The 26,052-nt window shown below is 42.7% G+C and overlaps 1 protein-coding gene and 1 long non-coding RNA gene across 2 annotated transcripts in view; one reads left to right on the forward strand and one right to left on the reverse strand.

Moving 5' to 3' along the window:
• Positions 1-15,551, forward strand: part of LOC141051136 (uncharacterized) — a 37,532-nt gene extending 21,981 nt beyond the window's left edge. Inside the window, exon 3 of the long non-coding RNA XR_012220573.1 lies at positions 12,051-15,551. This is a non-coding gene — a long non-coding RNA (uncharacterized lncRNA). The remainder of the gene's footprint in view (positions 1-12,050) is intronic.
• Positions 1-26,052, reverse strand: part of LOC141051124 (uncharacterized) — a 180,993-nt gene that overhangs the window by 149,474 nt on the left and 5,467 nt on the right. The window lies entirely within an intron of this gene.

Raw genomic sequence — 26,052 nt, forward strand, 5'->3', positions numbered from 1 at the left:
CTTTACATGGGGGAAAACTAGGCCCAAACTTAAATTGTCCACTTTACAAAGACCAAAGAAAGGAGGCCGGGCGGTGTTGCCAGATTTTTTCCTATACTACTTAGCTGGGCAGGCTAAAGCTTTAAGTAAATGGATGCTGGGTAATTGCCTCCCCAATTCTGAAAGTCACCTGCGTCACGCTGCGCAAGCGGATTGTCCATTAGGTTTCCTGGAGTCGGAGAAAGCTGGTGTTCCACGTCTGCTGCCCCTGCTCCGACTGGCACGATTAATATGGAGACAAATTAAGAATGTAATTGGGTTTAAAGATTTTATGGCTGATATGCCCCTGTGGAATAATAACTATTTTCCGGGGTTACTGAATCACCCATTCACCGTCTTTTGGATTCATTATGGCATCTCTTCAGTGGGAGATTTGTATGACCAGGGGATCTTAAAGTCTTTTGAACAATTACAGGCCACACATGATATTCCGAGATCTCAATTTTTTCCGCTATCTGCAGCTGAGATCGGCTCTTCAATCACATATGAGGGATGGGGGTGTGGACCGTACTATTTCATCTTTACCTCTGATATGAATCCTTAATTCGCAGGGCCCCCAGGGTCTCATATCCTCTTTGTATACATAAATGCTGTCAGTAGGGGCAGAATCGGCCATAAGCTCTATTGAGAGGAAGTGGGAACGGCTCATCCCTAATGCGCAAAGAGAGGAGTGGGAGTAGATTCTAGAGTTTCCGACTGGAGTATCACCATCTATTAATAACGGAATGATACAACTATATATAATAAATCAATAGTATTTGATTCCGTTGCGACTTTTTAGTATGGGTCGGCTTCAATCATCAGAATGTATGCGATGTCATTCGCCAGATGCTGATTTTATTCATATGGTATGGCAGTGTCCCATTATCTTACACTACTGGAAAGAGGTGACTACACTACTGACATCCCTGGTGCAGGCCCCTGTCACTCTAGATCCATTGATCTGCTTGTTTGGAGTGTGGGAGGAAGAGACTTGGGATCGCTATACTGGGGTCTTCCTGCACGAGACGCTGTTTATGGCACGGAAGGTGCTGGCATTGCGGTGGATGGGGAGTTCATGTGAGTTCATGACCTTCCCTTAGATTTTGGATCGAGTTGGTAAATTCGATTGTTCCATATGGGCGCACGTTATACCAAAAATAGGGGATGCCCGGGTAAATTTGAAAAGATTTCGGAGAGGTGGAATTCCTCTCACCTCACTTTGCAAGGTTGAGACCTCACACGCGACATAATACGATACCGGAGACCAGGCTGCGGAAATAGTAGATATTAGTTAATGTAGTGGTAGTTGTAGTTTAGGAATTTTAGATTTTATTTCTGAATGGTATGACAAGGCTTGTGAAATTGAATTGATATACATGCTGGAAAATGTATAGGCAATTATCCTTTATGTATGCTTGAAGGATAGGTACATATTACCTTGTTTATAAGAGTGTGCAATTTCTCTGCATTATATTTTACAATGGACGGAAACACGTGTGCTATGTATAATGCTTGTTATCATAAGCCATTGTGTATGTTGTACATTCTTTGTGTCCTGAGGTTCAATAAACGAATTTGAAGAAAAAAAAAAAAGAATACCAGCTGCCTGCTTCTTCCCTAAATAGTTCTTGCATAATTTGGAGGTGTGCTTTGGGTCATTGTCCTGTTGTAGGATGAAACTGGCTCCAATCAAGCGCTGTCCACAGGGTATGGCATGGCGTTGCAAAATGGAGTGATAGTCTTCCTTATTCAAAATCCCTTTTACCTTGTACAAATCTCCCACTTTACCAGCACCAAACCAACCCCAGACCATCACATTACCTCCACCATGCTTGACAGATGGTGTCAGGCACTCTTCCCGCATCTTTTCAGTTGTTCTGCGTCTCACAAATGTTCTGTGTGATCTGAACACCTCAAACTTGGATTCATTTGTCCATAACACTTTTTACCAATCTTCCTATGTCCAATGTCTGTGTTCTTTTGCCCATATTAATCTCTTCCTTTTATTAGCCAATCTCAGATATGGCTTTTTCTTTGCCACTCTGCCCTGAAGGCCAGCATCCCGGAGTCGCCTCTTCACTGTAGACATTGACACTGGCGTTTTGGGTGCACTATTTAATAAAGCTGCCAGTTGAGGACCTGTGAGGCGTCGATTTCTCAAACTACAGCCTCTAATATACTTGTCTTGTTGCTCAGTTGTGCAGCGGGGCCTCCCACTTCTCTTTCTACTATGGTTAGAGCCTGTTTGCGCTCTCCTCTGAAGGGAGTAGAACACACCGTTGTAGGAAATCTTCAGTTTCTTGGCAATTTCTCGCATGGATTTTTCTGGCCATTTTGAGAGTTTACTGGAACCAACAAATGTAATACTCCAGATTTTCAACTAGCTCAAAGGAAGGTCAGGTTTATAGCTTTTCTAATCAGCCAAATTGTTTTTAGCTGTGCTAACATACTTGCACAAGGGTTTTCAAGGGTATTCTAACCATCCATTAGCCTTCTTACACAGTTAGCAAACACAAAGTACCATAAGAACACTGAAGTGATGGTTGTTGGAAATGGGCCTCTATACACCTATGAAGATATTGCATGACAAATCAGACGTGTGCAGCTAGAATAGTCATTTACCACATTAAGAATGTATACAGTGTATTTCTGAATCATTTAATGTTAGCTTCATTGGAAAAAACTGTGCTTTTCTTTCAAAAAATACAGAAATTTCTAAGTGACCCTAAACTTTTCAACGGTAGTGTACGTACGGAGGTCAAAGGTCCGAAGTGCTTAGCAGAAGCTGCTGATCTTATTTACATGCTGCGGGATTATAAATACTTTTGTAAAGTTATTACAATTGTGTAATCATAATTAGGAAATTTGGTTGGAGACACCAAGGTATTTTTTTATTGGGGAGTCTAGAATAACGGACACTGGACACACGGGAAAACAGCAGTAGGATATTTATTGTTTCTTGCACATTAATTGATAACATTTAGATGGATTCAGATGAACTCTCCTACAAAATGTGATAAAGTCATTGCTACAGAACTGTATGAGAAAGTAATTTATTCTAAAAGAAACACTAGAGGTAAAAATGAGAGAATTCAGGCCCGGTGGCTGGATACTTCAGGTCTGGCTTCCAACATATTAGTAAGAGACGGGGTCTTTGTGCCTAATGCTCCTCTACTCAGTACATAATGAGACTTACTGATCTTGTTGATATACAGAGCGTTTGAGTAAGGTCGTGTGTGCAAAGCGAGAAACTCGCGTGAGTCTCTTGCATCAATACCACGCACTGGCGCCGGCACTAGGGACAGGAGTGTGCGGTTGCATAGAAATACATCCAGCCGCAAACTCCGGTCCCAAGTGCTGGCGACAGTGCCGGGTACTGATGCACGAGTTTCTCGTATTGAACACGTAAGTGTGACTCCGGCCTAAGATAGAAACTACCTAAATATGAGGATCTATATATCATTGTACAAAAAAAAAAATGGAGATAGCGCTATTCTTCTGTATAAAATACGTGATGCTCCTGTAGCCCTAATATTTCTGTATATGAGGTCTCTAAATAGATAATCTTACCCCAGCATTACAAATTTAGATAAGGGAGGTGAGGAGAGGGAGACATTTTATTTTAATTGGAATAGATAACACTAGATGATCCAACAAAGAAGGAATGGATTGTACATGTGAATAGTAATTTACAATATGAGCATGTTAATTATTGTAGTACAGAAAAGTTAAAGACTTTGTTCACACACGGAGATTGTGGATTGAAAGAGACTGATGAATGGCAGATCGCTGAGATTGGGAGTTAGGAAGAAGAGGGAGGAGACAATATTCAGTATTTTTGAGTAGGTTTAAGGGAAGGTGTTGAAATACTCTTGTATATTTAGAAAATATATAAATATGTTATGGTAATATTCAATGGAATATTGCAAATAATTTGAATTTTAGATAACAGATGTATATTAACAACTTCATGTTTTAATTCAAATTTAAGCTGTAACTTATTTTTTCGTTTACTTACTTGTTGTTACTTTGACTCTCTTATGTGTTTTCTTGCACAGTTTGTCAAAATATATGGTTTATACCTGTGTGAGTTTTAATTTGTGGTTAACAAAAATGATTTTCAAGTAAAATCTTTCCCACCTTCTAGGTATGATAATGGCTTCTCAATTTGTGAGATATCTGATGTTTAGTACGATTCCTTTTGTTGGTAAAAATTGTTAGAATGAAAATGGCTTCTCTCCTGTGTGAGTTCTCTGATGTCTTACAAAATATGAGCTATCTGCAAAACATTTCCCACATTCTGAACAGGAATATGGCTTCTCTCCTGTGTGAATTCTCTGATGTGTAACAAGATATGAGCTACCTGCAAAACATTTCCCACATTCTGAACATGAAAATGGTGTCTCCCCTGTGTGAGTTCTCTGATGTCTAACAAGATGTGATTTATCTGCAAAACATTTCCCACATTCTGAACATGAAAATGGCTTCTCTCCGGTGTGAATTTTCTGATGTGTAACAAGTCTTGATTTAGCTGCAAAACATTTCCCACATTCTAAACATGAAAATGATATCTCCCCGGTGTGAGTTCTCTGATGTATAACAAGATTTGATTTACGTACAAAACAATTACCACATTCTGAACAAGAAAATGGCTTCTCTCCAGTGTGAGATCTCTGATGTGTAACAAGTCTTGATTTAGCTGCAAAACATTTCCCACATTCTAAACATGAAAATGGCTTCTCCCCTGTGTGAGTTCTCTGATGTCTAACAAAATATGAGCTATCTGCAAAACATTTACCACATTCTGAACATGAATATGGCTTCTCCCCTGTGTGAGTTCTCTGATGTGTGACAAGATATGAGCTACCCGCAAAACATTTACCACATTCTGAACATGAAAATGGCTTCTCTCCTGTGTGAGTTCTCTGATGTTTAATAAGACATGATTTATCTGCAAAACATTTCCCACATTCTGAACATGAAAATGGTTTCTCCCCTGTGTGAGTTTTCTGATGTTTATTAAGTGATCTCTTATTAAATAATTTTCCACATTCTGAACATGAATACAGCTTCTCTATTGCTTGAGTTTTCTGATGTTTAACAAGTTTTTTCTTACTTGTAAAACATTTCCCACATTCTGAACAAGAATAGGGGTTCTTCCTTCCATGAGCTCTTTTTTGTTTTGCAATCTCTAAATTTGGGTTAAAATATTTCCCACACTCAGAGAAAAAATGTTTTTCTTCAATGTGAATTTTTGGATGTGTAACAAAAGATGTTTTGAGTGATATCACTTGTCCTTCTGATCTCTTGGTGCAGTCACCTGCCAAGAATAAAAATTATTTTTGAATAAATTATGATTATTTTTATAAGATTTCTCAAATACCCACAGAAATTGCAAGTTATGTAGCAAAATCAAATTCTTTACTAAGACAAACAGTTAACAATTAAACAGTAAAGTGCCACACAATATCAGTATGGAGGAAAGAAAAGCCATACAATCCTTAAAAGCTAACAACAATATCATGAAACAAGAAGACAAAGGAGGAGCTGTAGTCATCATGAACATGTCAGATTACATCCAGGAAGACTCATCAAGAAGAAATATTTAGTGGAATAAAGTGCTGCTGAATGATCGATATCAGTCCATGTGTGGCTTATTAATATAATTGTTGCTTTATTCTACACATTTCAAAGTTAAAAGAACTTCCTCCTCAGAAAAACAGGACTACATGGACAAAGAAGATACATCAGTGGATTTTTTTATAAGTGCACTTTTTGAATTTAGGCACCAAAAAGCTACCACCTGATAGTTCACGTTGTGTCAAAGTTCAATGCAAGATTATCTGAACTTATGATGAATAAATAAAAATTCACATACAATATATTGCATACGTTTGTTAAAATGGTCCAAAAGGGATTAAAAGATCAAATCAACCCCTATAGGTTATATGTAAGTCAAGATAAGCTAAAAATTCCCCTGCGAGGGAATATGTTTCTAAGCATTTTGTTCTTTAACGTCATAAATGTCAATAAAAACCATTTTGAAACTAAAAAAATCAAATAAAAAAAAAAAGGTAAAATACAGAAGAATTTTGTTCCGGTCTAGAACCCTTATTACATTTGTTGAAAAAAAATACACATCCAACGTCCTGCTGCTCTAGGTTGTCAGCTATTCTGTCTGATGCTGGGTGATTAGTATGGGTGAGAACTCATTTAGATCAAAGACAAGTTTCTCGTTTATGTTCTAATAAATTACTGATGTTTAAAACTTTAATCTCCGGTGGTATCTTTTTAGCGCCTACATTCAAAAAGTGCACCTATAAGAAATCCAACGTTGTATCTGCTATGTGCATGTGGTCCTTCTTTTTCCTGAGTTCTTGTATCTTCGAAAAGCGTAGAATAAAGCCACAATTTATTAATAAGCCAAACATGGACTGATGTCTCTTCAATCATCTAGCTGCACAGAGGATTTCCACTAAATATTTCTTCTTGATGAGTCTTCTACTGTATGTGGATAAAACCCTATTTCGTACCATCTTCTCTCTCCCCAACATTTTTACATCCAAGAAGCACACAGACAACTCTTGGATAGAAAATACTACACTCCACCTCAGGAAGATCCCACCAAAAAGAAGACAGAGGAACTAACATATACAGGTGCATCTCACAAAATTAGAATATCATCAAAAAGTTAATTTATTTCAGTTCTTCAATACAAAACGTGAAACTCCTATATTATATAGAGTCATTACAGAGTGATCTATTTCAAGTGTTTATTTCTGTTAATGTTGATGATTATGGCTTACAGCCAATGAAAACCCAAAAGTCATTATCTCAGTAAATTAGAAAACTTTATAACACCAGCTTGAAAAAGGATTTTAGCCCCTTCATGACTGGAGCGGTTTTGCGTTTTCATTTTTCACTCCTCTTCTTCCCAGAGCCATACCATTTTTATTTTTCCATCAATATGGCCACGTGAGGGCTTGTTTTTTTTTTGCGGGACAAGTTGTAATTTTGAACGACACCATTTGGTTTTACCACGTGGTGTACTAGAAAACGGGGAAAAAAATTCCAAGTGCGGTGAAATTGCAAAAAAAAAAAAAAAAAAGTGCAATCGCACACTTGTTTTTTGTTTGGCTTTTTTGCTAGGTTTACTAAATGCTAAAACTGCCATTATGATTCTCCGGGTCATTACGAGTTCATAGACACCAAACAATGTCTAGGTTCTCTTTTATCTAACTGGTGAAAAAAGATTCCAAAAGTTTGTTAAAAAAAAATTGCACCATTTTCTGATACCCATAGAGTCTCCATTTTTCGTGATGTTGGGTTGGGTCAGAGCTTATTTTTTACTTGCCAAGCTGATGCTTTTAATGATACCATTTTGATTTTTTTCCTCGCTACGTCGTTTAGCGATCAGGTTTAGATCAGGCGATTCTGAACGCGACAATAGCAAACATGTTTATGTTTGATTTTTTTTATATTGAATGGGGCAAAAGAGGGGTGATTTGAACTTTTCTATTTTTTAATATTTTTAAAAACTTTTTCTTTTGTTTTTTATACTTTTGGCATGCTTCAATAGCCTCCACTGGAGCCTAGAAGCTGCCATAGCTCGATCGGCTCTGCTACATAGAGGCGATGCTCGTATCACCTCTATGTAGTAGAATTGCTGACTTGCCATGAGCTCCAAGCACTGGGCGGCACTCATAGCAGTCCAGCACTGACAACCATAGAGGTCTTAAGGAGACCTCTGGTTGTCATGCTGACACACAGGTGACCCGCGATCAAGTGACGCAGGTCACCAGTGTGCGCATTTCTGGCACAACTGATGGAAATGCCATTTAAATGCTGCTGTCAGCATTTGGCAGCGGAATTTAACTAGTTAATAGCTGTGGGCGGATCGCAATTCCACCCGCGGCTACTGCGGGCACATGTCAGCTGTTCAAAACAGCAGAAATGTCAGAGAGAAGCATAAAGTGCTCTAAAATTTCCTGGCAGACGCCTGCCCTGACTTTGGTCTCCATTAGTGATGAGCGAGTATACTCGTTGCTTGGGTTTTCCCGAGCATGCTCGGGTGTCCTCTGAGTATTTTGGCGTGCTCAGAGATTTAGTTTTTGTCTTCTCAGCTGCATGATTTGCGGCTGCTAGACAGCATGAATACATGTGAGGAATGCCTGTTAGGGAATTCTCACACGTATTCAGGTTGTCTAGCAGGCGTAAATCATGCAGCTACTTCGACAAAAACTAAATCTCCGAGCACGCCAAAATATTCTGAGGACACCTGGGCACGCTCGGGAAAAACCGAGCAACAAGTATACTCGCTCATCACTAGTCTCCATAAAACACAAAGGACCTACACCAACAGATGACACGGCTCTCGGAACCATCACTGATTGTGGACACTTCACAATAGACCTTGGAAATCAAGGTTCCAGAGTCTGGAGGAAGAGAGGACAGACAATCTAAGCTGCTTGAAGTCTAGTGTGAAGTCTCCACAATCAGTGATGGTTAGGGGAGCCATGTCATCTGCTGGTATAGGTCTGCTGTGTTTTATCAAGACCAAAGTCAGCGCAGCCGTCTACCAGGAAATTTTAAAGCACTTCATGCTTCCCTCTGCTCACAAGCTTTTTGGAGATGGACATTTCATTCTCCAGCAGGACGTGACATCTGTCTACACTGTCAAAAGTTAAAAAAACAAACAAACCTGTTTTAACCCCTTCATGACCTTAATTTTTTTTTTCATTTTGTGATTTTCGTTTTTTGCTCCCCTTCTTTCCAGAGCTATAACATTTTTATTTTTCCATCAATATGGTCATGTGAGGGCTTAATTTTTGCGGGACTAGTTGTACTTTTGAACTACACCATCGGTTTTAGCATGTTGTGTACTCGAAAATGAGAAAAAAATTCCAAGTGTGGTGAAATTGCAAAAAAAAAGTGCAATCCCACACTTGTTTTTTGTTTGGCTTTTTTGCTAGGTTCACTAAATGCTGAGGCTGTGTGCACACGTTACGGATTTAGATGCGTTTCCGCAGCGTTTTTGGACTTGCGGAATTGCATCAAATCCGCAGTGTAGTGCATGCTGCGGAAAAATCTGCACAGATTTGCAGCGTTTTTTTCCCGCAGGATGTCAATTCTTTTTGTGGATCTGCAGAGTTTCTGCACCCACTGACTTCCATTGAGTCAGGCACATCCGCAGCAAAAGTACAGATGTAAAAAAGATCTGCAGGTTTTCTGCGGATGTGGGTGCTAGAAACGCTGCAGATCGGGAGGAGGGAAGTGTGTGGGTGGAGACTGTGTGCGGAGAATATGTGCGGGTGTCTGCGTGTATCTCTGTATGGGTCTGTGTATAGGCAGGCATCGTCCGATTGGACTACTAGTCCCATCTGGCTATCTCTGCTACAGTGACACCATTAGGCTGGGTTCACATTGCGTTAGGGGGCAATGTGCTGACGGATCCGTTATATAGCGGCACTAACGTTATGTAACGGACCCATTAACGCCGCCATTGCCCGCAAATAATGTAACGCATACCAAAATCGGCATGCGTTAGCAAGTATGCGTTAATTCATGTCACACCCTCGAACGCTGCTTGCAGCGTTTTTGGGTCCGTTCGCTGTGCATAGAACTGTATGAGTTAACGCTAGGTAGCGCATGGTACCTGAGCGCTACATAGCGTTAACGCACAGTTAGCGCTAGGTCACAAAAGATGTCAAAATTGACATCAGCGTTAGCACATCCATTTAACGGACGCCCCAACGCAATGTGAACCTAGCCTTAGTCAATGATGGGACAGTAGTAGTCCCATCATCAGGCTAATGTTTTGAATTAAAAAGCAAAAAAAACCCACATACACATAAAGTACACATACTTTCCACAATCCCCGACGCCCTCGATCACCTGAAAAAAAAATAAAAAAAAAATAAACAAACAATATACTCCCTGTTCCGACGTAATCCCTTTAATAACGTGTGTCCCACGACGATCTCCCGTGGAGAGCTGTCACATCAGCAAATGCAACCGCTCTCCAGGGGCTCCCGGTGTACAGTGACGGAGATAATCCTTTGCACTGTATCACTCCGCTGCCGACAGGTCGCCTGAGTTCATCCTGCCACGGCACTGCTGCGTGAGAAAATTCTCACACAGCAGTGGTGCCGTAAAGTAAGAGCCTGAACTCTGATGATACACTGCGGGAGGGTACTCTCCGGTCAGTGTGTCATCGGAGGCCCTGTAGAAAGGTCTGCTGATATGACTGATCTATAGGGCAGATTGTCGTGGGACACTCACTATTAAAGGGATTACGTCGGACCAGGGAGTATACTTTTGGTTTATTTTTTATTTTTTAAAGGAGATCGATGACTTCGAGGAATTAGGCGTACAATAAGAGATGGAAATCTGTGTGATGCTTTATTTCATTAAAATACTTTTTTCTGGCTTTGCCTTTTTTTAATCCATTAATAACTATAGGATTAGTAATGTTTAGGCGTCTTATTGACACCTCTCCATTACTAACCGGGCTTGATGTCACCTTACAATACAAAGGTGACATTAACCCCTTATTACCCCATATGCCACCACTACACAGCAGTAGTAAGAGAGAGGCTAAGTGCCGGAATTGGCACATCTTAAAGATGCGCCATTTCTGGGATGGCTGAGAGCTGGTGTTTGTAGCCAGGTGGGGCCCAATATCCATGGCCCCTTCCAAGGCTATGAATATCAGCCCGCAGCTGTCTGCATAGCCTTTCTGTTTTTTAATTAAAGGGGACCCCACGTCATATTTTTGGGGGGTCCCCCTAGTTTAATAGCTAGCTGCGGGCTGATATTCATAGCCTGGGAAGATCCATGGGTATTAACCCCTTCGCAGGCTATAAGCATCGGCCCCCCAGTCGCTGGCTTTCACTCTCTGGCGCAGAAAATTGCGCGGGAGCCCACGCCATTTTAATTTCAATTTTTTTTAAATTAAACAGATATTGCGTTAGGCCAGGTTCACATTTGCGAGAAACTCGCACGCGTCTTGCACCTCAATACCCGGCACTTGGGACCGGACTGAGCGGCTGCATGTATTTCTATGAAGCTGAACGCTCAGGTCCGAGTGCCGGCGGCAGTGGCGAGTATTGAGGTGCGAGACTCGTGCGAGTTTCTCGCAAGTGTGACCCCCGGCCTAACGCAGATTTTTTCTATCTATAGATATATCTATAGACAGAAGGATAGATATATCTATTGATAGATCTATAGAAAGACAGATGGATAGATATATCTATAGATGGATAGCTATATCTATAGATAGATGGATAGATATATATATATATATATAGATGGATAGATATAGGAAGAAATGAAGGCAGCACTCCTTTTTAGGAAAATAGAAAAAATGTGGCTTTTATTTCAGATCCACATGGTTGGCGACATTTCGGCTCATGCAGATCCTTTCTCATGTGGATCTGAAATAAAAGCCACATTTTTTCTATTTTCTTAAAAAGGAGTGCTGCCTTCATTTCTTCATATATTATTATTATTTATTACACTGGTCTACAAAAAAAAAAAAAAATTTTCTGGCATGGACTTTAAGAACAGTTTTATACTAATTTGAGGGTGCTGAATTCAAATCTGATCTTATAATTTCTCTATCACGTCACGTTTTTGCGCTATAGGTATATAGCCCATTTTCATGAATTCCATGAAAAATATAAGTAGTGTATGAAAAGTGTCGTTTATACAGTTCACTAAGGTAAATTTAGTTTTCATTTAGTCTCCCAATAAATGTGAGAATATCTTTGTTTTTTTTGAACATGCATAATTCCCATTTGTTATGATAAGAAAGTAAACAAACAGTTTTCAACGGACATAACAGTCGTGGGCAGGTACTGTTTTGTTTATTGAAATTTTCAATGAATTTTGATATTTATTGCTTTTATGCTGCTGTTTTTCTGTTATTTGTTTGTGAATCAATACCTAAGGTGTGTGGGGGGGGGGGGGACAGAAATTCAATGAACAACCCAGGTAGCTAACAGCTTTTATCTTGTATTTCTCTGCAGGATGTTTTGCTGATCTAACAATGGCCTCTACATCTCGCAGAAGACAGTGCTCAAATGATCCAAAGATTTTTTGTTACATCTGTGGAAACTTTACTGTGAAGACTCAGAGGTGCAACATTACTGACTTTGTTAAGAGGGTGTATTTTGCGTACTTCAAAGTAAAACTTGGAGACCAAGACAAGCATTGGGCTCCTCACAAAGTGTGCAAAACCTGTATTGAGAGCTTGAGATCATGGTCTCAAGGAAAGAATGCTAAATGCAGGTTGGAGTTCCTATGGTTTGGAGAGAACCAAGCAATCATTTAGAAGACTGCTATTTCTGCCTTGTCGATGTAAGGCTGGGTTCACACGTAGCGGAACTCTCGCGGAAATTACCGCGAGAATTCCGGAATTCCATTCCGCGGGAAAATAGCATTTTAAATTCCCGCGATTTTCCCGCGAAAAAACTAGCATTTTGCAAGCGTAATTAGCTTGCAGAATGCTAGCGTTTTCCAAGCGATCTGTAGCATCGCTTGGAGAACTGATTGACAGGTTGGTCACACTCGTCAAACTGTGTTTGACGAGTGTGACCAACGTTTTACTATTGAGGCCGCCTATGCGGCCTCAATATTAAAAGATAGAATGTAAATAATAATCATGAAAAAAAAAATATTGTTATTCTCCCCTTCCGACGTCCCGCGCAGCCTTCCCGCCTCTCTCCACGCTCCCAGTCCCAGTAATCCTTTGCGACAATTACCGCGATGACGTCCGTTCTCGCGGTCATTCGCGATGACGTCGCGCAAATGACCGCGAGACTTCGCGATCCCGCAAAAACGGGCGTCATCGCTCGCAAAGGCTTGCTGGGACCGGGAGCGTGGAGAGAGGCGGGAAGGCTGCGCGGGACGTCAGAAGGTGAGAATAACAATATTTTTTATTTTAAATTCTATTTTTTACAGGGATATGGTACCCAAAGCCCGGAGGACAGTCTCCTCTCCTCCGGACCGTGGGTACCATCCGCAAATGTTCTGCTTACTTTTCGCATGGTGTGCACAGCCACATGCGGAAAGTAAGCAGAACAATGCATTCCTATGGGTGCGGGATCGCCGCGATTCCGCGAAATTAATGAGCATGCTGCATTTTTTACCGCGAAGCAATTCCGCCGAGGTAAAAACCGCAGCATTAGCACAGCATTGCAGAGTCCCATAGGAATGCATGGGATGCTTATTTTTCCGCGGCAAAATCGCGCGGTTAAAACCGCCGCGGAAACGCGAAAAAAAGCCACGTGTGAACCCTGCCTAAAAGGTTTCAATAAGAAAAGCAATATTTGCAAAACCCGAGTATCCCTTCAGCTATTCGACCAGTTGCCCATAGTGAAGACATACCTGTTCCAAACTTTACTGCGCTTCCAGAAAGCGTTGACACAGATCTCTCCTCACATTGCTATACTGATGAAGAAGACACTACAGATATATTTCAGCCATGTGATGAAGATTGTGACAAACCAATTCTGTTTACTCAGTCTGCTTTGAATGATCTGGTTAGAGATCTTTATCTACCAAAAGAGTCTGATGAACTATTAGCTTCAAGACTACAAGAGAATCGAATGTTGAAACCCGGTACAAGTGTCTCATTTTATCGTAATTATTATAGCGCCATTTATTCCATGGCGCTTTACATGTGAGGAGGGGTATACATAATAAATACAAATACAGTAATCTTAATACAAGTCACGACTGGTACAGGATGAGAGAGGACCCTGCTCGCGAGGGCTCACAATCTACAACGGGATGGGTGAGGATACAGTAGTTGAGGGTAGAGCTGGTCGTGCAGCTGTTTGGTGGATCGGTGGTTACTGCAGGTTGTAGGCTTGTCAGAAGAGGAAGGTCTTCAGGTTCTTTTATATCTGAATTTTGGCTGATGGGATACTTTGCTGAGGAGGCCTGTGCACCCGTGACAATTGGATTGTGCTGTTCCACTTTTTTTTGCATTTTTTTAAATGGATGGATAGAGACAAGAGATTTAGAGCAGCACAATCAAATAAGAGAAAGAGAGTTCGGGTGCAAAAGGCTCCCACAGGCAAATACCAAACCTCTTAACACAGGAATCCAAAAATAGGAACAGCACACCGTTTCTTGTGAGATAAGACAGCTATTTTATTTAGCCCATGATGGCGACGTTTCGGTCCAAACCTTGAGAAAGGTTCGTTTATTTGGACCGAATCGTCGACATCTTTGGCTAAATAAAATAGCTCTCTTATCTTACAAGAAATGGTGTGCTGTTCCTATTTTTGGATTCCTAGATAGATGGATAGATATATCTATAGACAGAAAGATATATCTGTAGATAGATGGATAGATATATCTATGGATAGATATATCTATAGATAGATAGATCTACAGGGAGAAGATGCAAAACCTGCATTCATATAGAGACCAAAGACAAAATCCAAATTCTCAACATACAGCAGGACAATAAGATCCCCGGGACATTCACATGTTCCTCTTCCAATGTGGTGTATTTAATTCTATGCAATATATGTCCTGTGGGTGGCCTCTATGTTGGAGAAACAGGACAGAGACTGAGAGCAAGAATGAGGTCTCACCATCATACAATTACAGACAAAAAAAAAAAACCCATTTACCTGTGGCCAAACATTTCTGCGGTCCAGGACATAACATAGACAATATGAAAGTTGTCATTTTAAATCACAGAAACATCAGAGGGTGTGGGAATACAAATTCATTACAATCTTTGATTCTATTCACACAGGACTCAATTTGTCAGAAGGATTTATGGTCCATTACCATATCTGAGCTATTTCCTCCAAATAGCCCTTTGATCTCACAGAACTTTTACACCACGTATCTAATGTTACCTAATTAAAGATTCTCTCTTCAAGCTCAGTGTTTGTTTATTGAAATGTCCATGTATCACACAATGCATGTGCTTTAAACTGTATATAAATAAGGTTTCCTCAAATATTTTGTTATATCAGCCTGATGAAGACGTAAGTTGTCTCGAAAGCTTGCTTTGTAACATCATTCACTATAATTTGCTAGCCATTAAAAGGTATCACACCCACAAGATTCCTATTTTGCTTTTCTTACTGAGAGCACTTTATATATTTTTTACATAATTACATACATATTCACATACAAAGTTCATACTCTCTGAACATCTAATCCCCGACGCCCATGTCTCCTGTAAGCAATCAAAAATCTCACGTGTAGAACAGTCACATCGGGAGATGTGACCGCTCTACATGGCCTCCGGCAATACACTGACAGAAGGTAATCGCTCCCGCGGTGTATCGCCGGAGACCAGGTAGAGCGGTCACATCTCCCGATGTGACTGTTCTACACATTAGATCGTCGTGGGACACTTGGTATTAAATGGACTATGTCAAACAGGATAGTATTATATGTTGATTCATTATTTTATTGTGGTTGCAGTAGACGAGGGCGTTGCGTAAGTGTGGTAAATTAAGATTCAATAAAGGAGTCTGTGTGATTATTTCAAATAATCTTCTGGCTGTGTCTTTATTTTCCATATAACTATAGGATTAGTAATGGATAGGAGTCTTATAAACACCTCTCCATTACGAATTTGTGGGCTTGATGTCACTTGACAATACAAAGGTGACATCAGGGGGGCGTGGCTTGGACATGGAGCTGTGAGGCTGCATCTTTGCTGAGCTCCTGCGTGCCTGAGGCCCCTGCAGCGATTAATCAGCTATATCTAGCTCCACTCACCCGTCGTTATGAAGGGCAAGACTGGTCTCCGTTCCCAGGCACCCAGAGAGCTTACTGCGGGTCCCGGAATAGCCAGATATATGTCGGCCCAGGGAGGCGTGGGAAAGAGAACGGCACCCTCTGCAATGGTGGAGGGGAGAGGTGACTCCCCTGTGTGGCTGAACGCACATGGACGCCCTTCGCCTGGGACCACAAGCAAGCAGAAGACTGGAGCTGTAGCAGGGAGGGTGCTGGATGGGGGGGGAGAGGACTGCTGCTCCTGTGACCAGCCGTTCACCTCAGATGCAGACAGGAGGGAGCCTGGCACAAAGCACTGGAGAGGTGAGAGCTGCGTCCTGCCCCCCATCCCCCGGTCAGACCATGGCACAGACTGAGGACAGGTCTCCTCCTATATTACAGCCCTACCAGACCCAGATAACAGAAGTGGTCCCTTCACTATCATCAGGGGGATATGAAAGTGGGGCTTCTCCCTGTCTGGTGTCCCAGGACAGTGTCCCCCCCACCACTACATCTCATGGCCCCCCTGCACAAGCTCCTTCTAGACCTGTGGGCCCTGATGATTCCATAAATGCTTCAGAGCTGAGAGCGCAGCTGAGTGCCATCCCCACCAGGGCCAATATGGAGGGCTATATTCAGCGCCTGGAAGAGGTGTGCAGGGGTGAAATAGGGTCCCTTAAGGAGGACGTGTCCCACCTTACTACTAACGTCTCTGCATTGGAGGCGAGAGTGGAGTCGCTTTCCTCACAATTACAGAGCCAGCAACAACTTCTGGATCTACACTCGGGAGTCTTTTAATATGGTACTAGATATGCTGGAGGACTCTGAGAACAGGAACCGGAGGAATAATATCAGGCTCCGTGGGATCCCTGAGTCTGTGGCCTCACGTGACCTTTCCTCGGCCCTTCACGGCATTTTTAATTCGCTCTTAGGGAAACCATCCACTGAACACATTGAAATTGATCGAGCTCATCGCTCGCTAGGGCCCAGGAACCCCAACACATCTAAGCCGAGGGACGTCATATGCAGGATCCACTACTTCCAAACTAAGGATGACATCATGCGTAAGGCGAGGGACCACGATGCTATAGACTTTAATGGATCTGATATTCTTCTTCTGTCTGATCTCTCACGCTTCACCCTGGCCAAACGGAGGGCTCTACGTCCCCTCTTGGAGATGTTGCGGGAAAATAGGATCCCCTATAGTTGGGGCTACCCAATCCAATTGCAAGTACGCAGTGATAAGGGTCTGACAACTTTGAGATCCCCGTCGGATCTCCAGAACTTCACCGCTGCTCTGGGCTTACCCATGGTTGCGCTGGGGGACTGGCCTCGCCTCACTGCGTCTGACTTATGGGGACTGCGCCGCGATGGAGGACCTCCTGCTGGGACTATGGGAAAGAGGAAGCGGAGCTCCCGCCGGAGACATGGATCCGTCACTCAGACCAACGACACTTGATCATCTATCCTAGATTATATGTTTTCTATTGTCTCTTTTGTGCCGCCTGCGGTACCCCAGCATACTGTCGGGCTCCCAAGAGGAGTCTGGTCGTAACTTTGGTCAAGTTTGATTAATGCAGGGGGACTGGAGCCATATGTTTGGAAGCGGTTTCATTTTCATCAGATTCTATCTGGGACTCTTGAACGGAGCTCCCAGCATAGCCTATTCTACACTGTTTATGAATGGTTTCCTACTCCGATGGGCACCCCAAATGATGTGCTTACCTGTTGTATTACTTTATAATTCCACTAATTATATCCTAAGCTGACTAACGCTACTTTTTCTTCTAAATTTAGCACTCGGAGATGCCCCTTCGGAGACCCGTTCCGATTGTGTTCACTTCTGCAAATGTATCTGGTTTATGACTCGTCCTGTTGTATTTGTTAATATTGTTTATACTGACAGGTCTACAGACCTACGGGGTGGAGTTTGGATTTCCTTTTTTTTTTTTGCTGTAGGGGCTTGGCTGTTGGCTGCTTGCTCTTTGCCCAATCACCTCCCCACTAGGGTGTGTCTGTGACACTACTTCTCAGAGTTTTCTCTGATATTGTTCTCTACACCAGAGGCCTAGTGGCCTCTTGGTCTTCCCTTTATTTCTTTTTTCTTTTCGGTCGGTTCTGAACTACTCTCTTTCCTTGGTGCTTTACTTTTACTATCTCTGTCTCTTCCCGCCACCCGCCCCCCCTACTCCTTCCTGACCTGATTGTGCCACCTGTGGGCCCGATAGTTCATATGGCATCCCTACAACTCTGCTCACTTAATGTCAGGGGGTTTAATGTCCCCGAAAAACGATCGAAGGTTCTATACGGTATGCATAAGCAACGAGTTGACGTACTTTTGCTGCAGGAGATGCATTTCCGATCAGACAGAATCCCTACGCTTAGCCATAAATACTACACGCAGTGGTTCCATGGAAGTAATTCTGATTCCAAGTCTAAAGGAGTCAGCATTGAATTACATAAGTCTCTCCAGGCTCAGGTTGTCGCCTCTAAGACGGATTCTGGTGGTCGATATGTGTTTCTGAAGCTTAAAATCGCCCACGATCTGTTCACCATAGCTAACATTTATCTCCCCAATCAAGACCAGGTCCGAGCATGCAGAAAGTACTTGCGGGACCTATCGGCTTTTGCGGAGGGCTACGTGATCATGGGAGGGGATTTCAATATGGTGTTGGACCGCGCTGTGGATTCCTCTTCGGGCAGGTCAGCGGTGTCCCCCTCGCAGATGGAGAGACTACGTCGGGCCCTGACGGACTCAAGGTTGGTGGATGTCTGGAGGTTACTGCACCCCACTGCCCGGGATTATACCTATTTTTCCACAATACACAATTCCTACAGTAGATTAGATTATTTTTTGATCAGCCACGGGCTCCTGTCTTTTGACCCTAGATCCGACATCGACACGATGTTATGGTCGGACCATGCCCCGGTCTTGCTCTCCCTGCGGTTGCCGAGTCTCGTTCCGAAGGAATGGACCTGGTCCTTAAACCCTGGTCTCCTTGGAGATTTAACGTGTCAGGCGGCCGTGCGAACAGCAATCTCGGACTTTCTAGATTTTCACAAACACGACCCTACGGCTATTCCGTATCAATGGGAAGCTTTGAAAGGAGTCATACGGGGGGTATTTATACAACAAGGGGCCAGACTGAAAAGAGAGAGGGAGACTGATATAATGGGTTTGTTGACTCGTGTCCAAGCTTTGGAGATGGACCATAAACGGACTAGAGATGCTTGTGTGCTGACTGATCTCCTCCGGGCGCGCTGTGAGTTGAGCACCTTGTTAGACGCGACGTTAGCACGACAGAGGGACCGCTTCCGTAAATTTATGTACAAATATTCTGATAAACCTGGGAGGGCCCTGGCGAGGTTTCTGCATCCCCGTGCCCCTACCACTTATATTCCTACCATGAGATCTGCTACGGGTGAACTGGTCCATTTTCCTGGGGAGATTGTGGACTCGTTCAGAGCATATTACGACTCTCTTTATAATTTAAATGGCCCATTGTCTGATATGTCCCCCCTCGAGTTTCAAGCACGGGTGGATGATTACATCCGGGATACTGGGCTCCCGCCTATGTCGGTGGAGGAGTCTGAGACCCTGGAGAGCCCTCCTTCAGAGCAGGAGGTTCTCGACACAATATAATCCTTAGCTAATGGTAAGAGTCCTGGCCCTGATGGATTTTCTGCTGCCTTTTATAAATTGTTTGCAAACTCCCTAGTCCCCTTCATGATCAAACTGTTTAACTCTATCTCGGCCAGCTGTCCCTTTGCCCCCCAAACGCTGATGGCTACAATCACCGTGATTCCTAAACTGGGTAAAGATCCCCTATTATGTGCAAGTTATAGGCCCATATCCCTTATTAATGTAGATGTGAAGGTGTTCGCGAAAGTGTTAGCTGGTAGACTGAACCCTGTTCTCCCTGGGTCCATCCATAATGATCAGGCAGGCTTTGTGCCTCACAGGAAGGCCAGGGATAACACGGTGAAGACGTTGCTCCTGACTTCATACATGCGCACAGGAAGGGTACCAGCATGCTTATTATCTATTGACGCTGAGAAGGCGTTTGACCGCCTAGGTTGGCCCTTTCTACGTGCTTCTCTGCAGCAACTAGGAGTGGGTCCTAACATGATGGAGAGGATTTTTGCTCTATATCATAGACCTACAGCCAGTCTCAGAGTTAATGGCACCCTCTCCCTGCCCATTAATATAAGGAACGGGACCCGACAGGGTTGCCCCCTCTCTCCTTTACTCTATATCCTCGCGATGGAGCACCTAGCAGTGGCATTACGGAAGACACCCGATATTGAGGGTTTGCGGATTGGTCAACATGAGTTTAAGATATCCCTATATGCGGATGACTTACTGCTATATATTACCAACCCGACTGTGGCCTTTCCCGTACTTCTCCGAGAGTTCCGTAGGTTCGGGGAGGTCTCAAATTTTAAAGTCAACTACTCCAAGACGGAGGCGCTCAATATCTCCTTGCCTAATGATCTGGTTTCTCAGCTCCAGACGTCCTTTTCTTTTAAGTGGAAGACGGCCGCCTTGAAATATTTAGGAGTCTTAATACCTGCTGACATTAACGCAACATATGCTCTGAACTATGTCCCGATCCTGCAGAAAACTATCTTGGACCTTAAACGATATAACAGACCTCAGCTATCTTGTTTCGGTCGGGTAGGAGTGATCAAGATGGAAATCTTGCCCCGATTCCTCTATCTTTTTCAGACGGCTCCTGTGCAGGTCCCGGATTGCTTTTTCAGGCGCCTGCAATCGGCTATCAATAGCTTTATTTGGGGAACTAGGAAGCCGCGGACTCGGTTCTCGGTACTAGTGAGACCCAAGACTAAAGGGGGGTAGGCCTCCCTGATTTTAAACGTTATTATCAGGCAGTCTTGCTCTCTAGGATAGTCGATTGGAGGTTTGGCGGTGCTCATAAACAGTGGGTGTTCTTGGAGAAACTTTTATCGCCCTCTTCTTTGTATTGGCTACCTTGGATGGGGGGGATCGGACGCCCGCCTGTGTCAAGTTATGCTCCACTCACACAGGTTGTTCTGAGGTTCTGGGACAGAGCCTACGTGAAATTACGCCTGACCTCTCGATTGAGCAGATTGAGTCCCCTTTTTGACAATCCGGCCTTTCCCCCAGCAATGAATAGATCTATGTTTTTGTGTTGGACGCGACCTGACGAGGTGGTACTGGGTCAGGTGAGGGATAAACTTGCGGGGCTCTCCGATGTGAGGGGGTTGTGGGGCCCTGGTCAAACGACGCCGCTGTCCTGGCTGGAGTTTCTGCAATTGCGGAGCTTCCTTCTCAGTATACCATTAGGGGCGCCAACGCCATTTGAGTCTCTGATGCTCCCTACCGAGGGTCCCTCTCATGTGGTTTCGGCGCTCTATGGCCTGGTCTTGAACTCACTTCCCTCTACTACGCTCGGCTTCATGGAGGCTTGGGAGAGGGACCTGGGGATCACCTTTTCTGAGGCGGATAGTTTAAAAATTTTCACTCTCGCGCACAAGATGACAATGTCCAGTCAGTCGCAGGAGAGGAATTATAAATTGCTGACGCGCTGGTATAGATGTCCCACACTTCTCCATAGAATTAACCCGGAGACCCCGGATACCTGTTGGAGATGTGGATCCGCCGCAGGCTCTATGCTTCATGTTTGGTGGTCCTGTGGTCTCCTGCAACCCTTCTGGAGCTCGGTGTTTGATGCCTTTCATCTGATGACTGGGGTCTGCCATGAGCCCTCCCCCCAAATTGCCCTACTGTCCCTGATTCCCAATTCGATAGCTTCGGTTAAAAAGGATTCTAAGATTCTGTTTAACGGCTGCCAGAGCGGTTATTCCTCGGCATTGGAGGTCCACTGAGGTTCCCTCCACGAAGGAATGGATATCTGAAATGGAGAGACTTCATCGTCTGGAGTCAATGGTGGCGGGTGGCGGTGGTGACGGTGATGTTGCATGTGAACAGGGGCGCACCTGGTTCCTCTGGCAATCCTTCAAGGAGAGCGCGGGGTTCCTGAACTGGCTATGTACATATTCACAACCATCAATACGTGAACACTGATGCTATTGGGTCCCCTTTAACCCTCTCCCTCCCTACTCCCCCCTTTCTTCCTATTCCACCCCCCCCTTTTTTTTCTTTCCTTCTCTCTTCTCTCTTTTTATCTTGCTTTCCTTCTTCTTATATCTCTATAACTGCTTTTCTTACAGGTTATTTACTTTGTTTATAAGGTTCATATCTTGAGATGTTTTTCAAGATAGCAAGCATGTATCCTATATATGCCAGAGTCCTTGTTTGGCCATAAGTGTGCTGCTTTTACAGAGATTTAATGTTTAGCCTTGGACATGGTAAATGGCTCTCTGTACTGCTTTTACTGTTTAAAAAAAAAAAAAACTTCAATAAATAAATTTACTGAAAAAAAACAAAGGTGACATCAACCCCACAAATATGAACCCCAACTGCCACCGCTACAGAGCAAGTGTGGGAAGAGCGAGGCTAGGTGCCAGAATTGGCGCATCTCCAAGTTTCGCCATTTCTGGGAGGGCTTAGATCTGATGTTTTTAGCCTGGGGGGTGCCAATATCCATGCCCCTTCCCAAGCTATAAATATCAGCCAGCAGCTGTCTGCCTAGCCTTTGCTGGTTCGATTTTATAGGGGGACCCCATATCAATTATTTTCTGGGGTTCCCCTGTAAACTAGCCAGTAAAGGCTAAGCAAACAGTTATGAGCCGATATTAATAGCCTGGGAACCTTTATGGCTATTGGCTCTTTCCCAGAATATTAACATCAGGCCTCAGCCGTTGACTTTCCCGCTGCTGGTTATGAAAATTACGCGGGAGCCAACGCAGTTTTTTGAAAAATAAACAGATACTACATTTCACGCAGATTTCTGACAGTTGCCATTTTGTTACAGCATACAGTCATGGCCAAAAGTATTGACACCCCTGCAATTCTGTCAGATAATACTCAGTTTCTTCCTGAAAATGATTGCAAACACAAATTCTTTGGTATTATTATCTTGATTTAATTTGTCTTAAATGAAAAAACACAAAAGAGAATGAAGCAAAAAGCAAAACATTGATCATTTCACACAAAACTCCCAAAATGGGCCAGACAAAAGTATTGGCACCCTCAGCCTAATACTTGGTTGCACAACCTTTAGCCAAAATAACTGCGACCAACCGCTTCCGGTAACCATCAATGAGTTTCTTACAATGATCTGCTGGAATTTTAGACCATTCTTCTTTGGCAAACTGCTCCAGGTCCCTGATATTTGAAGGGTGCCTTCTCCAAACTGCAATTTTTAGATCTCTCCACAGGTGTTCTATGGGATTCAGGTGTGGACTCATTGCTGGCCACCTTAGAAGTCTCCAGTGCTTTCTCTCAAACCATTTTCTAGTGCTTTTTGAAGTGTATTTTGGATTATTGTCCTGCTGGAAGACCCATGACCTCTGAGGGATACCCAGCTTTCTCACAGTGGGCCCTACATTAAGCTGCAAAATTTGTTGGTAGTCTTCAGACTTCATTATGCCATGCACACGGTCAAGCAGTCCAGTGTCAGAGGCAGCAAAGCAACCCCAAAACATCAGGGAACCTCCGCCATGTTTGACTTTAGGGACCGTGTTCTTTTCTTTGAATGCCTCTTTTTTTCTCCTGTAAACTCTATGTTGATGCCTTTGCCCAAAAAGCTCTACTTTTGTCTCATCTGACCAGAGAACATTCTTCCAAAATGTTTTAGGCTTTTTCAGGTAAGTTTTGGCAAACTCCAGCCTGGCTTTTTTATGTCTCGGGGTAAGAAGTGGGATCTTCCTGGGTCTCCTACCATACAGTCCCTTTTCATTCAGACACCGACGGATAGTACGGGTTGACACTGTTGTACCCTCGGACTGCAGGGCAGCTTGAACTTGTTCGGATGTTAGTCGAGGTTCTTTATCCAACATCCGCACAATCTTGAGTTGAAATCTCTTGTCAATTTTTCTTTTCCGTCCACATCTAGGGAGGTTAGTCACAGTGCCATGGGCTTTAAATTCTTGATGACACTGCACACGGTAGACACAGGAACATTCTGGTCTTTGGAGATGGACTTGTAGCCTGGAGATTGCTCATGCTTCCTCACAATTTGGTTTCTCAAGTCCTCAAACAGTTCTTTGGTCTTCTTTATTTTCTCCATGCTCAATGTGGTACACACAAGGACACAGGACAGAGGTTGAGTCATCTTTAATCCATGTCAACTGGCTGCAAGTGTGATTTAATTATTGCCAACACCTGTTAGGTGCCACAGGTAAGTTACAGGTGCTGTTAATTACACAAATTAGAGAAGTGTCACATGATTTTTCGAACAGTGCCAATACTTTTGTCCATCCTCTTTTTTATGTTTGGTGTGGAATTATATCCAATTTGGCTTTAGGACAATTTTTTTTGTGTTTTTTCATTTAAGACAAATTAAATGAAGATAATAATAACAAAGAATTTGTGTTTGCAATCATTTTCAGGAAGAAACTGAGTATTATCTGACAGAATGGCAGGGGTGTCAATACTTTTGGCCATGACTGTATGTAGGTTAATTATGTTAATGCTCCTACTTAGGCTGGTGTGTGTGTGTCTATTTAACTCTTTATGTACCGTTTTATTAGTGAAGGTATTTGGCTGACAACTGTTCATTACTAATGAACAGTTGTTACACACATTATATAAAAATCTTTTTGAGTAGTAACATCTAAACTGAATGTTTTTAATGTTTTTCTGTGTGTTCACATGGCCTAGATTCATGCACAGTGCTTCTGTGCTCTTTTTCTGTGTATGTGTGTGTATGTATATATATATATATATATATATATATATATATATATATATTACACGCGCACAATATATATATATATAGATTATATTCACTTATATTTGTTTTGTGGGTGTAAACTTTATAAATTTGAACATGATATGTAATGATATTATGGTCTTCAACGGAGAATGAAAAAGAGGAGGTTGAACAAGAAAATGACATCTCTTTTTTTAATAATATATCTTTTTTTAGCTTACAAAACTGCATGAAAAACCACTTGAAAATCCGCATCAAAAACGTGTGGAATTTCCAGTGTGTCTTCTGCCAAGAGATGCAGAAACCGCGCAAAAATTTCCGCAAGCAAATCCGCAACGTGTGCACATAGCCTTAGATGGAACAGCTTTCATTCAAGACACACAAAAAAATCCATCATCTACAGTCAAGCTCTGAGGTACATTTGAATCTGTTCACATAGTAAAGACAGAAAACTACAGCTGCTATCACTGAGGAATACATTGCTACAACAAGGATATCATCAGTGGTAATAGGTGACCAGATCCACAGAGCTAAAATGATGCCAAGAAGCAGCCTCTTGGATTACAGACAGAGGACAACAGGATACCACTTGTAGTCACATACAACCCTCACATGAGCATCCTAAGGAAAATTGGTGCTGATGTCCAACCCATATTCCACAGAGACCACAAACGAAAATATTCTCAGAACTATCACTTCTCACCTACAAACAGCCCCCTAACGTAAGGAATCTCCTTGTCAGAAGTGTTGTCTCATCACCATCAGTGACAGGCACATTCCCATGTAACAATAAAAAATCCAAAACTTGTACCAACATATTACCAACAAATACAGTCCGCATACCAAACACAAATCAGGACTATAAGGTCATGGGTTCCTTTTCATGTATATCCTCCAATGTGGTGTACATGATACAATGCACGAGGTGCCCTGGAGGTATTTATATTGGGGAAACCATGAAAAAACTACAAACAAGGATGAATCTACACACAATCAGGAATTAACTCGACATACTGGTGGGAAAAGATTTCTCTGGACCTGGAAACTGTATGATGGATTTAACCCTAAAAGGTCATTGTAAGGACGACAGAGAGAGAAAAATTTGTGAATTCAAACTGAGGAAGATGTTCTATTCTTTGACAATAGGACTCAGTTTGACACCTGGATTCAAGACTCACTACATAGACACAATTTACACCTCCACCAGACTCACTCCAAATAACCAAGAAGAACATTCCCACCGCTTCTCCATTTGTAACAAAATGCCTAATTTGATTTCCTTTAGGAGACATCACACCTCCCAACTCATGAAACAAACGTCCTGCTGTAATATCTCTTAAGTGTTGTGCCTTTGTCTTATTAATTCATTTTTATTTTGCCTGAAGAAGGAGCCTCTGTGCTCTGAAGGCTTGGAAACATACCTTTATTGGCTAACCAGAAGGAAATCACTTTT

Source organism: Dendrobates tinctorius, unplaced genomic scaffold, assembly GCF_039654945.1.
Source record: "Dendrobates tinctorius isolate UK_male_01 unplaced genomic scaffold, ASM3965494v1 ptg000155l, whole genome shotgun sequence".
Classification (NCBI taxonomy): domain Eukaryota; kingdom Metazoa; phylum Chordata; class Amphibia; order Anura; family Dendrobatidae; genus Dendrobates; species Dendrobates tinctorius.